Source organism: Macrobrachium nipponense, chromosome 35 (assembly GCF_015104395.2).
Source record: "Macrobrachium nipponense isolate FS-2020 chromosome 35, ASM1510439v2, whole genome shotgun sequence".
Taxonomy (NCBI): Eukaryota; Metazoa; Arthropoda; class Malacostraca; order Decapoda; family Palaemonidae; genus Macrobrachium; species Macrobrachium nipponense.
Window position 1 is genome coordinate 1,755,184 of NC_061096.1, and position 15,968 is coordinate 1,771,151.

General features: G+C 40.6%; 1 long non-coding RNA gene across 1 annotated transcript in view; it reads right to left on the reverse strand.

Annotated features, from left to right (window-relative positions):
- Nucleotides 1–1,863: 1,863 nt before the first annotated feature.
- The window catches only part of LOC135208188 (uncharacterized), a 92,682-nt gene continuing 78,577 nt past the window's right edge, over nt 1,864–15,968 (reverse strand). The window contains exon 2 of the long non-coding RNA XR_010313119.1: nt 1,864–3,271. This is a non-coding gene — a long non-coding RNA (uncharacterized LOC135208188). The remainder of the gene's footprint in view (nt 3,272–15,968) is intronic.

Sequence of the window (15,968 nt, forward strand, 5' to 3'; positions counted from 1 at the left end):
GGATGACTTGAAGGAGTTGGAGGCTATGCAACATAACGTCGTTTAAGAGGAGCTCTCTAGCAGCGGTGAGGATAAGGACGACGACCCTATGACAAAGGCAGAAATTAAGGATGCTCTAGCTGCTTTTCATAAGGTGCAATCATTTGTAGAAAAAAGACACCCCGAAAAGGCTTACACAGGTTGTATACTTGCGCAGTTCGATGACGTTTGCTAGAGTCGTTTCAGGAACATTGTGAAAAGTAGGCAGAAGCAATCTTCCTTGGATAGTTATTTTTTAAAGAGGCCTTTAGTAAGCAAAAAGGAAGATCCAATTGATACTACAAAAAAACAAAGTTGAAAGTGGTGAAGCAATAGAAGACAAATAAATAAAAAATATAATTTTAAGTTTTTTGTAGAGTTAAGTGTTACAGTTTTGTTAATGTGTTTTGTAAAGTTTAGTTTATTTTTCCTGACATATTTAAAGTGTTTCGTTAAGTGTACGTACTACGTAACAAATTTTCTGCTGTTTGTTCTCCTTCTCCGTCGCCACTTTCGGAGATAGCCTCACTTGAAAGGTAAGGTTCCACATTTTACAACATACGTACGTATGTATGTACAGTATTTCTTGTATACATCTAATTTGCTCTACATGGGAATTGATATATTTTCATATACATATATAAATATACACACACATATATATTTATATATATATATATATATATATATATATCTATATATATATATACTATATATATTATATATATATATATATATATAACATACAGAGAGAGAGAGAGAGAGAGAGAGAGAGAGAGAGAGAGAGAGAGAGAGAGAGAGAGAGAGAGAGAGAGATAGCATTTCACTAGACTATGCAAGATGCTGTGTATGCAACAATTTTTCTTTTTACCTTTGTAAACTTGTGTTCCATAATAATTTGAATAATTGCCTTACATGTCTCTGAGATTATAAATGCACCAAGAAATGACTTGTGGCATGCAAGCGAAGTGTGTCCAGCAACCTCTCATCCAGTAATTTGGTTGTTGCATAGAAGTGTATCTTTATTTCTATAAGAGAGGTGACTGTATGTAATAATTCCATGTTGGTCTGCTCCTCCATTCCCGGGTAATTAAGCCACTCACCAGAGTAAAGTTTCAATTCAGTAAATAAACAATTGTGAAATCCATTTAATTTCTTCAACCAAAGCTCAACTCCGGCTCTCCTTTTTTCACTGGGGTTTTCCAGTTTCTGCTGTAAGAGCGCAGCCTATAGCGTCATCCCTGAGCAGAGCGTCCACATCCTAACTCTACCCGGTTTCGGCAAACTGAAGTGAATCCTAACGTCTATGGGCAACACGGATGCCTGAGACAGAACGTAACCTGATCAGCCAGTCATATCAGCTATGGGGCCCTTAAGACTTGTGGGTACTCTAAGTACACCGTAACCCCAAGCTTCCTTCAAACACGACACCTTAGTTCAAGGCAAAGATGATATGAAGGTTGCAAGACTTTCTATTGTTCCCCAAACACCTAGTAACGGACCCAAGATACCACAATTGTTGTACGTTGTCTGTACATCATGAAGGTAATGGGTAGCGAATATCGACATACACCTCCATAAGTTGCTTGTTAAATAGAGGGTAAGGATAAACTATGTCTGAGGGCTAACAAAGTTGCAATTGCTCTTACTTTGTGAGCTTTGACTTTGAAGGAAAGTAAGACTACTTCTTCAATCAAAGAGTGAAATTGTTAAAAGATCTCTCAAGAAGAAAGACAGGCCATTCTTTGAGACGGTGTGAGGTATATCCTTCACTGAGCAGTGAGCACCAAAGATTACTCAAAGGACCTCGAATTTTCTGTTCTATGGAGGTAATACCTCAGGGCTTTTACTGGGCACAGTACTGTAATCTTCGGGGCCCAGGATTTCCAACACTTTAAAAAGTAAGGAACATGGGCCAAGACCTGGCTGGGTTCTCATTTCTTACTAAAGAGCCCAGGTTGAATGAACAAACCACATCCCCTTGGCAAAATCCAACTTTTTTTTTTTTTTTTTTTTTTTTTATATTACATGTATTTTCACTGACCCACTTAGCTGTCGACAATGCTACAAGAAAGAGGATCTTCCTGGTAATGTCTTATGAAGAAGAAAGCATAGGTTCAAGATGATGACCAGAGAACAGCATTACTCTGTATTCCTTAATTGTAGACAGAGCAACCTCTAGACTTCCTGAGGTACAGAAAGAATTCTGCAATATCTGTTACAGATGTCTTGGAAGATGAGATATTGTGATGTCTCACCCAGGCCCTAAAGATTGGCGGATGAAAAGTCTACATTCTGCAATAGCAGCGTAAGGTGCTCTTGAAAACCCCTCCTGTCTAAGGTGTTGTAGAAACCCTCTTATAGCCATTGTGGATAATCCTTGGTGATAGTCTGAAATAGGGCTGTCTGAGAAGATTGGGCCTTGTAGGTAACGATCTTGAGAGCCCGTCAGTAGCCTAAGGAGATCTGGGGACAACTAGCGTCACTGTCACATTCGAGTGGTTGTGTACTTCTTGCAAAGGTAATAATGATTGTCATACCTCAATCTTACAACAGTGAAGAAGAAGAAGAAGAAGAAGGAAAAAAAAACTAATTTGCTACACATTCGATTTAGCCAATACAATTAAAGTGCTTCCCGTGTGCATATGTATGAGTTCCAAACAGTGATGATTTCATTTCTGTTGTAATATGTCTCCATGCTTGTTCCTTTCGGCAAAGCAAAGAAGCAGAAGTTTGAGAGCGGGGAGCAAGGTTGGGGCTTAGTGTTATAGTTTAATGATTAACAAAATGGCTCAAACCATACACAAACTATTCTTAATACCCAAGGACTAATCACCTCTCCAGAATATTCTTCTTTTCTAACCAAATTTAATCAGCAGCCATGCCAATGGATGACAAGCAGTACCACGAATACCTTGTAAATAAAGAAAACTAGTCTCTTCCTAAATATAAACAGCAAAATCACAGCACAAAACTCATGGGACCACCCAAGTCATGGGAGAGCTTAATAACTGCTTCAAGGAACTTGTCACCTCATTCTACTAACAAAAGTATGTTAAGTATGGAGCTCAGAATGACGGGAAAAACTCATTGAATTAATGGAACAAGGCAATTAAAAATGGCAGATAAAAAAAATGTAAAAAAAATACAGATCAAGGTGTGGGGTGACTTCATTATCAATTCATTAAAGGCAAAATATAAATACCTTGCTCACTAGATGATCCTCTCCATAAATACACCATTCCAACCTTACCTGAAAAGAAAATGTACCTTATATAACTATAGTGCAATACAACATTCTATTAAAACTGATTTTCATTTCTCTTACGCCATCAAGTCAACTATCAAAGGTCACCTAAAATGTCCCACCAGTCACACTGCCTCTTTCTACTTTCAGTCGGTGCAAATCCGTAACCCTTAGGGTGCGTCTAAAACTTACCACAGACAGGCCAGCAACATGTTCATGGCCGTAAGTGAAGAATGAACCATTCAATAATTGCATAAAGCACTGATTAGAACTACAAGTAAACCCCCACCAATTTGTATTCAATCTGTTTGTGATTGTTGTAAAATGTTTTACTCCAGTGAGTGTGGATGCATCCAAGATTGTGCACTTTAGTGACACCTGTTTCTTCCCAAACTCTACCAATTTAAAAGATTTCATCAGGCTTCTGTTTAACCCACTTTCATAAGCTCTAATCCCCTAATCTATTGTGGGTCTGTCTCTCCCCTTACACATTAATCTTAAATATTTTCTTTCTTCATGAATTCTCTTACATTATCTTGTTTGGCAGTAACATTTATGAAATTTATGTAAATTTTTCATAAGAGACAGACCACACCTCTAAGCCCCTACCCCCCCAACAAATAGTAGTTGAAACCACTTTAAAAATGCCTATTTTGTTACTTAAAACTCAAGAAAACCCCACTAAAAATGTTATACCTGGTTTTTAAAATAGTTTTATCACAAAAAGTGCATTTCATGGAAAAAAATAATCAAAGAAAAATACCACGAATAATGGGGGTATATATTCCAGAGAAATCCGCAAATATGAGTCCGTGAATACAGGAGTTCACTAGATATATCATACAAATATATATATATATATATATATATATATATATATAATATAATATATATATATATATATATATATATATATATATATATATATATATATATATATATATATATATATATATATATATATATAATATATATATATATATATATATATATATATATATATATATATATATATATATATATATATATATATATATAATATATATATATATATATATAATATATATATATATATATATATATATATAATATTATATATATATATAGATATATATATATATATATATATATATATATATATATATATATATATATATATATATATATATATATATATATATATATATATATATATATATATGTTATTGTTATAATACAATTAAGTTTGTTCATACTTACCTGGCAGATATATATATAGCTGTATTCTCTGAAGTCCGACAGAATTTTCAAAATTCGCGGCACACGCAGTGGGCGGGCGGCCAGGTGGTAGTACCCATTCCCGCCGCTGGGATGGCGGATATCAGGAACCATTCCCATTTTCTATTCATATTTTATCAGTGCCACTGTCTCCTGAGGGGAGGTGGGTGGGCACTTTAATTATATATATCTGCCAGGTAAGTATGAACAAACTTAATTGTATTATAACAATAACATTTTGTTCATGAAACTTACCTGAGATATATATATAGCTGAATCCCACCTTCGGATGGTGGGAAGAGACAGAATAGGATTTTTAGGAAACTAAATTAAGTAGATGATATACATCTTGGTTCCTCACCTGTTAGCATAGCCGACTTCGTGATTACTGTCACCAAAGTCTGCTTCTGCGTTACTAGAGTTGCCAGCGAGGTAGAGACCTGTAATGCTGGTGCGCTCTAGATGATCTGTCAACGGGGGCGTGACCACAATGTGACTAGACCATATGACCATACTTCTGAGGGCAACGAAGCTAAAACCACCACCTGGCCTAACCTATCAAAGTTAGTTCCATAACTTCTAGGCTAAAGAAAAGGAACGCGCCTCAAGCGACCAACCCTTCAAAGTTAAAAGCACACCTATCCCTTTTCTATAGGATAGGATTCGTGTTGCTTCCTGCCCCCAATAATATATCTACGGATATGTATGGTCCTAGCGACTTACAGATCTCAAATGTCGTCTTCACATCCCGTCGGGAGTGTGAAGCGAACACAGAGTTCCTTCGCTAAAGTGTAGCACTCAGGATGTTACTGAGTGTCATGCTCTGTTGAAATGCTTCCGAGGCCGCGCCCTCACCTCTTGAGCATTCATATTAAGAAAAAATCTCAAATCTTTATGCAAACATAATGAATGAGACTTCTTAAAAGAACTCCTTGACTATAATGCCAGGGTGTTCTTGGACATGAACCAGTCTGGTCTTTTTACGGAACACCACAGATTGTCCGTTGACCTCGACTTTCTATAGTTTTATCTAGATAAAACTTGAGAGACCCGACAGGGCACAGGACTCTCTAATGCCCTTGCCCAATAATTTGTGCCATACCCTTGGTCTCCAAGCCTTCGGGTCAAGGGTTAGACAGGTTTTCGTTCTTATCAAGAACGGAAGGCTTAGAGGACAGACCGCATTATGTCCTTTAAAGCTAAAACCTCTGATGATGGCTAAAACCTCACTAACCCTCTTTGCCGTGGCTAGAGCGGTTAGAATGTTAGCCTTTCTGGTCACGTGTATTAAGTTCGCAGAAAGGATAGGTTCGAAATGCTTTTGGCATCAGAAACTCAGACTACGTCTAAGTTCCATGCCGGAACCTGCGATCCAGAGAATTTCAAGATCTCCACAGACCTCAAAGATCGTGAAGCTTTGTTGTTTGACAGAACCGAATCTCTGAGCCTAGAGGCCGTCAACAACATATTTGCATATTCTACAATAGTTAGGACTTCTAGCTTATCTCATACTTCAGACGGAAAGATAGAACCATAAAGAAATTCACAGAGGTCGAGGTGGAGGAACAGTCATTTCCCTTCACTATCTCCAGAAACGGCCCCCTCCGATTAAACACTGAAAATAGGCAGCACTGCTTTGCCTTGGCCAAGAGACTGCCATTAATCTTGAAGATCTTATCGCTTCTCGATAGTCTGAACGCCTTCAGACTCAGAGAGGAGAGATATTAGATACTTCACTAAGTGACGATGTTAGATTACACCGATTCTCTCGGGAAGGGTCTTTGGACAATTCTCTCTGAATTACATGACCTCTGTGAATCCAACCTCTTAAAGGCCAACATGGTGGCGACTAATGCTAATCCTCTAGGATCATGAATAAGGGAACAACTTAAGAGGAAGCTCCTTCGTCTTCAATATTACGAAAAACTTAACGAAAGGACGCCCTCAGTCTTTCCTCAACTTTCGACATACTTCTAAGTGAGGATTACTCAGTCGTCAGTAGTTGTTGCCTTCGATCGAGAAGACCCGCACGGACGTACACTAGTTTAACGAACCTCTTGAGGATCGTTACGTTCCGTGCCCAAGCCCATAACAACTCTTTCTTCTTGAGCTATGAGAGAGCTGAGAAATTATCCGAGATGATTTGGACCACTCGATCAAAAACTCACCCTTCGGAGGAACTGGGCAGAGCCTGGACCAATAAATTGGCTTCCAATTCTTTGCCAGGAAACAATGTAGCCATGGACATCTTCGTTCCTACTGTTCGGATGTCTGGCACCCTCTCGCTATCACCCGAGGTGATCCTCAAGCCGTTGAGAGAAAATTAGAATTATTACTAGATCTTTGATGTTATTCCAATTTCTCCGTGAGGAAAAACTGTAGAGGTCTGAATTGCTGTTTATTCAGGGAAAACAAGCTTCTCCAGCGAGGAAATGGTCCCCAGCAAACTCATCCATTCCCTCACTCAGCCTGCTTCCTTCCCTAAATAAGGCTGCGCTTTGCATAAGCAGGAGAGCATTATTATAGTGCTATGCCGCGGTAGACTCGTACAGAATTCTGATACCGTGCGGTTTTACCGCACGGTATCAGAAATAAGAGATATCTTGTTGAAATTTTCTAAGTAAACGGAAGGCATGTTCATTCATGATTACTAAAAATTTCCTCAACCCGAGGCTAAAATCCAAGATTGTAGGGCAGAGAGACGGCTTAGTCAGCCATTCCCGCAGGGGAGAGAGACGTAACCAACCGCGCATGTCACAGAGCTAGCCGGTACTGCGTAGATCACAGTAACAGCAGCCTTGTTCATTCATCGTCTCGCACTATCTGCCTGAGTTGCCAGCTACTCCCTTTACGAAGGAATAGGTATGATATTATCGAGCAAAAGGAAACTCTCAAGCAGGCATATTTAAACGAAACCGAATTCGCTAAATGCAGAAGCTGAGTTGGTGTTGTCGTAACAATACCTGAAGAGTTGTTCTCACTCCGAAAACTCTTGGAAGGTTGAAGGGAGTGTCAATTAAATACATTAGAACAACAGTTCTTTCGGCTTCTATCCGCAGAGGTAAATACGATATGCGTATATGACTTGACCCATGCGTTAGCAAAATGACGCAAAGATAAACTACGTAAGTATTGTAGTAATTTGAACATCGAATTCTCTACTACATCTTTCCTCGACGAGGAAGAGAGAAAGAAAGGAAAACGACTGTCCACGTTCTAATGAATGAGACTTTTTAAAAGAACTCCTTGACTCTTTGCCAAGACTCTTTGCCAAGAGAAGGGAGTAATATTCGAATAGAGATCATCAAGTGAGAACCGAGGATCGAAAAGGACCGTTCAATGTTCTTATGATATTGGACATAAGACTTCCTGGATCTAGTCTACAAGTCTTTTTCTTACTCCCCGGATGAGCCTCTGACAATGAATGAGAGCTCTTCCGAAATTTGTTAATGAGTTTATCCGCTTAAACGATAATAACGTTAAAATCTATGTCAATGAGAACTACCCCATTATGAGGGGTCCCCCACTTAAATGACAAAACGTTTAGTATCTTGACAATGGGGAAAACGTCCTTACTTGACAAAACAATTAGCACTTGCTAATAGGGGAAAACCCTTTAACATGACCGAAAGTCACCCAGGAATCCGAGTATATAATCTTCCCGATTCTCAGAGAAATCGATGAAGAGGCAAGAGGGATCGAAGGAAAAATTCGGGTCTGTCTCTCCGCTAACTCCGAATCCTTTTTTAAAAATTTCTGTAAAGGAATGTCCTGTGGAGAGTCCTGAAAAAACCTCCTCTTGACGAGCGTTTAGAAAGCGTCCTAAGAAACGTCCTGAACAGCAAATAAGACGCCGTCTACAAGTCTTTTCTCTCGCAAAGCGTCCTGCCGAGCTTCCACCGAAGTGTCCTGGCGAATGTCCACAAAAGCGTCCTGCCGAGCGTCCTGCTGAGCGTCCTGCTTAGCGTCCTGGAAAAGCGTCCTGCTGAGCGTCCTCAAAAAACGTCCTGCTTAGCTGCGAGCGTGTCTGAGAAGAGAACACCAAGTCTTCTGAACGACATTTCAGAGAGGATCTCGTTGAGCGCCCTGATGCATGCAAGGCCCGCCAAGAGGCGTCCTGGCGAGCGACCTTGCCAACATCTCAATGTTATGACGAACCGCGTTTTGCGTATGACGTTGAATATTTTCAAGGGACGTCCTCATGCGAGTCTCCATGGAGAGCCGCACGCTGCTCCTGAAGTGTGTGAACACTAAAGGAAGACGTACGGCTTTCGTCTTCAAGACGGGCCCTAAAGACCTTCATACCTTCTTACAAAGACAGTGGCCGCCTGTGCAACAACTTGCGTCTTAGGAATGCAAAAGAACATCTCCAGAAACGCACTCAGCAAGGAGGACGCCGAGCGTCCAAAAAGACACCCTCGCAAGGTGCTTGCCGAGCGTCCTGGAGAATGTCTCTACTTATAGGACGTCGAGCACCTCCAAAAGCTTCCTTACGTCTAAATTGCCCTTCTTATGCCGAACCAGAGACATAAGTTGTTTGACTGTGCAAAGCAGCTTGCCGGACGTCAAACTTATCAGCTTGCTTTTTCGAAGTAAAGCGAACGTTACATAACGTAAACGGAGCGCCATGAGGAGAGGAGACAAATACTGAGTTGCTCCTCCAAAAGGTGGAATCAAGAATGTCCTTGATTACCATATTCTTTTGGAATGCTAGCGAGGTTGAAACAGCTCTAACTTCATGAGCGTTCACTCGCAAGAGGCTCAAAATCACTCTTCTGGCAAGATGAATGAGCCTTACCTTAAGATGTCCCTTAGGGAAAAGAGCCAGTGCATTCTTCGAAAAGGGTAAATGTGGTCTCTTCCTGAGCACCATAAATTACCCGAAGGACCTCTTACTTCCTTCGTTTATGTAAATAAAATTTGAGAGCCCTGACAGGGCACAGGACTCTTTCATCCTCTCATGACGAGAGAGAGGACGTGAAGCGTCCTCTTCTCTAAAGCTTCTTAAGGGGGCGCGAGTCCTTCCGAGAGCTCCAACCCCTGTGTGGGGAGGACGCCTCGGAGGAGGCGAGAAGCAATCCTTCAAGAAATCGTTGCACGTGCTCGATATTCGGTCAGCCCTGCGGGAAAAGCCGACAACAGGACCTGCCGAAGAAAGGAAGCCAGATCAGCGTGAAAAACCCGTAACCCTCCTTCGGCTTTTGACATGCCCTCTCCCTGGTTTCCTGGGAGTCCGACAGAGGTCTAGGCCTAGAGGCGTTATGGGGCCGATCTGACGTTCCCTCCTGACGAGAGAGAGGACGTGAAGCGTCCTCTTCTCTAAAGCTTCTTAGAGGGCGCGAGTCCTTCCGAGAGCTCCAACCCTTGCGCGGGGAGGACGCCTCGGAGGACGAGAAGCAATCCTTCAAGATTCGTGCACGTGCACGATCTTTAGCAGCCTGGGAAGCGTCAACAGGTCCTGCCAAAGGGACGCCAGATCGGTGGGTGGGGAGCCCCCGTAACCCTCTTGCGGCTTTCGACATGCCCTCTCCCTGAGTCCTGGGAGTCCGACAGAGGTCCAGGCCTAGAGGCATTATGGGGCCGATCTGACGCCCCCTCCACAACACAAGGGGCACTACACTTCACAACACTGATTGGAGAGCGAGCACTTTAGTCTAAGATTACTCGATGTAATCCTCTAGCAGACACTTCTTCTAGGCCCGTAAGCCATACCACAGGGTTAGGCAAAATAAATTCTACAGGAGGTTAGAAGGTTCATTATTTCTAACTTCTGTTTACTGTGGAGGAAAACTCCTGATTCTAACACGCTCTAAAATGCGTACATGAATCCTACTTCTTCCGTAATCAGTCACACATTACACTAATTACATTGATCTTAATGCAAAGAAAACATGTAAACGTCATATATACTAAGCGAGTGTCTACCGAAAGTTCCGGTAGCCTCACCTTACCCCATGCAGACAACAAAGTCTAAAACTAGGCTAACTAGCTTCAGACATCAAATGCAATGAAAAAATTTACGATAGCGTATGCCTAGCCACAAATCCAAGTCAATAATCGAAAGAATAATTAGGATACTTAAGCGGCTAATGAAGTTTCAAAATCCTAGGCGGAGGTCTGTAAACAGTTGTTTACCGACCGGCGACAGAAAAAATATGAATAGAAAATGGGAATGGTTCCCGATATCCGCCTCCCAGCGGCGGGAATGGGTACTACCACCTGGCCGCCCACTGCGTGTGCCGCGAATTTTGAAATTCTGTCGGACTTCAGAGAATACAGCTATATATATCTGTCAGGTAAGTTTCATGAACAAAATATTTTATAATTATAATATATAATTATATTATATTTATATATATTTATATAGATATATATGATATATTTATATATATATATATTATATATATATATATATCAGATATATATATATATATATATATATATATATATATATATATATATATATATATATATATATATATATATATATATATATATATATATATATATATATATATATATATATATATATATATATATATATATATATGATATATAATATATATATATATATAGATATATATATATATATATATATATATATATATATATATATATATATATATATATATATATATATATATATATAATATATATATATATATATATATATATATATATATATATATATATATATAATATAGATATATATATATTATATATATATATATATATATTATTAACCGAGGATCCAACCTCTGTAATCTTAAAAGGGGTTGGTAGCAATGGCGTGCAGCTAGGCACTGGCTAACACTGGCTAACATCAATTCTCTCTCTCTCTCTACATTACCTAAGGCCATTAAATCAGACTCGTGAACTACAATAATACATTTATTTAAGAGTAAAGCATAAACTAAATAACTCAGGTTCTTAACAAAATTATTAAATGAAAGGTTGAACTCAGATAGCCCACTCCAACTCTCTACTACTTCAATAAACAACATTATTTTAGTCATAAAACTGGGCATAGTCATAGTACAGTCTATTACACCACGGAACATCAGTTAAGTTCCCATATCAATTCCCCTTTGTCTCAGAACCGCCTATAAGAAGACAGGAGAACACATCGATAAGCAAAGATTACAAATCAAAATCAAAAGGTCAAATAAAATAGAACATCTTTGAAATAATATTCAAAATACAGTCAAACCACACTTTAGGCTAAAGAAGTATGCTTACCCCTTCAAAACAGATTTCACACTTCACTAAAAATACGTACTATTGCAGAGGCCATCTTGGCCCTTTGCCGACTCTGTAGCGATCTCCCGTCTTACTAACTTTTATTATGTAGGGGAAAAACTCGCACGCACGCATGAACTAACACACATTGTTCACGCCCAAGAAACAGCTTTAAACCAGTTTCAGAAGGCACATCTGCATCAAGCACCCGTGCATAGAAACAAGACGTGGCACTTATCTGCTTAGACAGTGACTTCAACATCGCGCCACCCGAGGAAGTATGTCACTTAGGGCACTATTTCCAAGGAGAAGCTAAATTGATGATTTCTACATTCTAAAAATGTCACAGCCCATCACATCCTCTCACTCAGAAAGAAAAGACAAATCGCATTCACAACGGTGTCTTAAATATATTGTCTTAATTATTCCTTGTTGCATATACAGTACACCTCATGCAGTAGTGCATACATGACTTACATGAGAAATACAATGTGTTACTGTGTAACTTTGGTTTTACTATTACCAGTATTTTATGCAAGAATACTTTGCAGATTTGTGTAGACTGCCCTGTTGTATGCCTACCCCTGTATATCAGCAGTGCTATTCACTTAACTCTGGCAGTGCCAATAATTGGGGATAATCATATTCCAGAATGCCAGTGGCTCTCCTGTTTGCCTAAAGTGCTTCACTGTGTATAGTTATTGTGCCTTGCTAATTTTAGTTTTGTTCATGAAACTTACCTGTCAGATATATATATAGCTGTATTTTCCGAAGTCCGACAGAATTTTAAAAAACTTAAGACACACGTAGTGGGAGTCAGGTGGTTAGTACCCATTCCCGCCGCTGGGAGGAGGGTATCAGGAACCATTCCCATTTTCTATTCATATTTTTATTTCCACTGTCTCCTGAGGGGAGGTGGGTGGGTACTTGATTATATATATCTGCCAGGTAAGTATGAACAAACTTTATTGTATCATAACAATATCATTTTGTTCATGAAACTTACCTGTCAGATATATATATAGCTGAATCCCACCGTTGGAGGTGGGAAGGGACAGAATAGAAGGATTTGGGAAACAAATTGCATGCAGATGATTTACATCTTGGTTCCACCTGTTAGCATAGCTGACTTCGTGATTACTGTCACCCAAGTCGGCTTCTGCTTTACTAGAGTTGCCAGCTGGTGCGCTCTAGATGATCTGTCAATGGGGGCGTGACCACAATGTGACTAGACCATATTGACCATACCATGAGGGCTAAGAAGTAAAATAAATATATATCACCACCTGACCCACCTAGCCAAAGTTAAGGTGTTTTAACTAAGGCTTAAGAGTTAAGAAGTCCACCATTGGCGGCGACTCAACAACAAAATTAAGAGCTCTTCCCAAAAACTACACGACAGCTCTTCTTCTTGGGAACTGCGGCTGGCGAAACTTGTCTCGTTCTCTTTAGTGGACGAGATTCGTCCTTAAACCTCCAACCTCTGCAAGGCGAATCGTTTGCGCTTGAAGAAGACGAAAGACACTTCTGCGATACTCCTTGAACACTTTTATAGGCATTGCTCTTCTGCCTCAACCGAACTTGCGGCAGAATCGCCTGAGGGGACGACTGCTCGGGTGTCAATTCCGCTCGTCTACCTTCGGCTTTCGGTATGCCTCCTCCTAATGTCCGGGGAGTTTGGCAGGGGCCCAGGCCTAGGAGAACGAGAGGACCAAACAGCCGCCTCCTCCACTGCACTATCACTTAACACAACATTTTTCTTACTCTTATCTAGCACCAAAGTATGCACAGATTCTCCTAATCTATCCATTGCTGCCATAAGCACGCTAAATCTTAAATCCATCTGTTCCCGTAAGCTGGCAACGGTGTTGGGTTCGGGAACAACGGTGTCAGTGTCAGGTAATATGTTAGGCGGATCTGGGCGAGACATAGAACAAGGAAAATCCTGACTCTTTAATTCCTGAGAAGCTAAGGAAGAAGTCCTAGATGAAGCTTTTCTTAATTTATCTTTTTCTAGCTTTCTCATATAACACTCTAACTCCTTCCAGCCTTTATCAGTCAAATCCTTACAGTCATCACATGTTAAAGTTTTGCTACAGTTCTGACCTCTGCAATTAACGCACAAAGTGTGCGGGTCTAACCTAGCTTTAAGTAACCTGGTTTTGCAACCCTTGCTGCAAACCCTAAAGTGAGATCCCGAATCTGACATTATAAATTTAAACCCTGATGAAAATCACACAATTATTGCCTATCTGGGTAAATAAAGATAAATAGCAACTGCCCGAAAGCCAAATCACAAACCGGTGTTCCGGTTGCGACGGCAGAAAAATTCTGAGGTTTAGTTGTGGTAGTTCTACATTCCCCGGTAGAGGGAGGGGGTATGGGAATCACCTGACCAGTCAATTAGCGCTGCCGCGAAATTCGAAATTCTGCCGTGACGTCAAGACTACACTACAGCTATATGCAACTACCAGGTAAGTTGCATAAGTAAAACTAATATTGTAATACCTACCTGAACACCTGAATAAGCCCTGGTCACTTACCAGCCCGAACCCTCATTTATTAATAATTTACCAAATCTTTGGTTAAAATAAACGATCAGTGTTGCCAATCCCCTGGCAAACACCCTCGTTACTTAGTTACCAGCCCACCGCTGGTAGCCCTGCCTCACGGGCCGGTCACACCTGCCCTCTCACCTCAATCATAAATCAATAACTCTGTATGAGAGGGGAGGAGGGTGGGAATCATTCAGGTGTTCAGGTAGGTATTACAATATTAGTTTTACAATAAAAACTTCATATTGCAATACAACCCCTGAACACCTGAATAAGCCCGATTAACAACATTAATTTTGAGGTGGGGAATCAAATCTGCCCGGCCCTCCACTGTACCAGTTGTCAGTCAATATAATTAAGCACTCACCCGACTCATTTTCTTTACCAGAATGCATTTGGAGACGAGTACCCAAGTCAGTCTCAAGTTCATTTGTCACTCGTCCAAACTAATCTCCCATGTGTGGAGGGAAAAACTCCCTGCACCTCTACCCTAAAGGTCAAAACTCATTGAGTGCGGGAGGGATACAAACCTGTTTCATCTCACCTGGCTATGTGCCTCACCTGAGTAGAGGAAAACTGAAGACCTCCCATGTGGCTCTCGGCCTTTCATGTATGGAGGGAAACTGAAGACCTCCCATGTGGCCTTAGGCCTCTCATGTACGAAGGAGAAAACCAAAAACGTTGTGGTGTCTGTCCATCAGTGCGTCCACGACGGTGTCGTCGTTCGTAGTGCTGTCCTCTCCTGTAGTGTTGTGCCTGCCTGTCTGTTCTCTGCCTGGTTGCCACTTGGAAGAATATCCTCAGATAGACCCAGACCTGTTTTTTCCTAACTGTCCTAATACTTAAAATCCTCTCGTGATATGTCCTATCATGAATACCTCCTACATATCCCTAATATTCGCTCCCTACTCTAATACTAACTCTGATCACTGACTCGTATTAACTAACGTCTATCCCCTATAACTGCTCCCGCTGCCACGAATGGACCTAAAGAAAACCCTTCGTTTGACTGAAACTGAACATCCTTCAAGTAGGAGGAAGTGAAAACTGAAACTGACTTCCAAGTTGCTGCCTGCAGAATCGCCGATACTGAAAAATTTCTTAAGAAGGCTGCCGAAGATGCCATCCCCCTAATGCTATGAGCTCTGACTCCTGTCTACCCTGTACTATCTGAACCGGTTGAGCCTTCAGTTATTGCTTGTCGAATAACTTCCCCAAGAAAAAAGCTGATTGCGTTTTTGGAGATCGACCGAGAGGGGTTTTTGGGGGAAACGAATAAGGTTCTGGGTCTGGGTTTCAGTTTCTTTGTCTTATTCACATAAGCTCTCAATGCTCTCACTGGACATAACAGCCTCCCTAAACTTCTAACACCCTGAAGTTCATTTAGACTATCACTGCCTCCCTAAACTTCTAACACCCTGAAGTTCATTTAGACTATCACTGCCTCCCTAAACTTCTAACACCCTGAAGTTCATTTAGACTATCACTGCCTCCCTAAACTTTTAACACCCTAACCCTACCAAACCAACTATAAACTGAGTTACCACAACGAGACAGGACCCCGAGAGTAACCTCTCTGAAGAAACTGAAATTCCCTAAGGTACGGTGTTGTGAAAAACCACGACTCTCAAATAACCACCTACACAATTGCC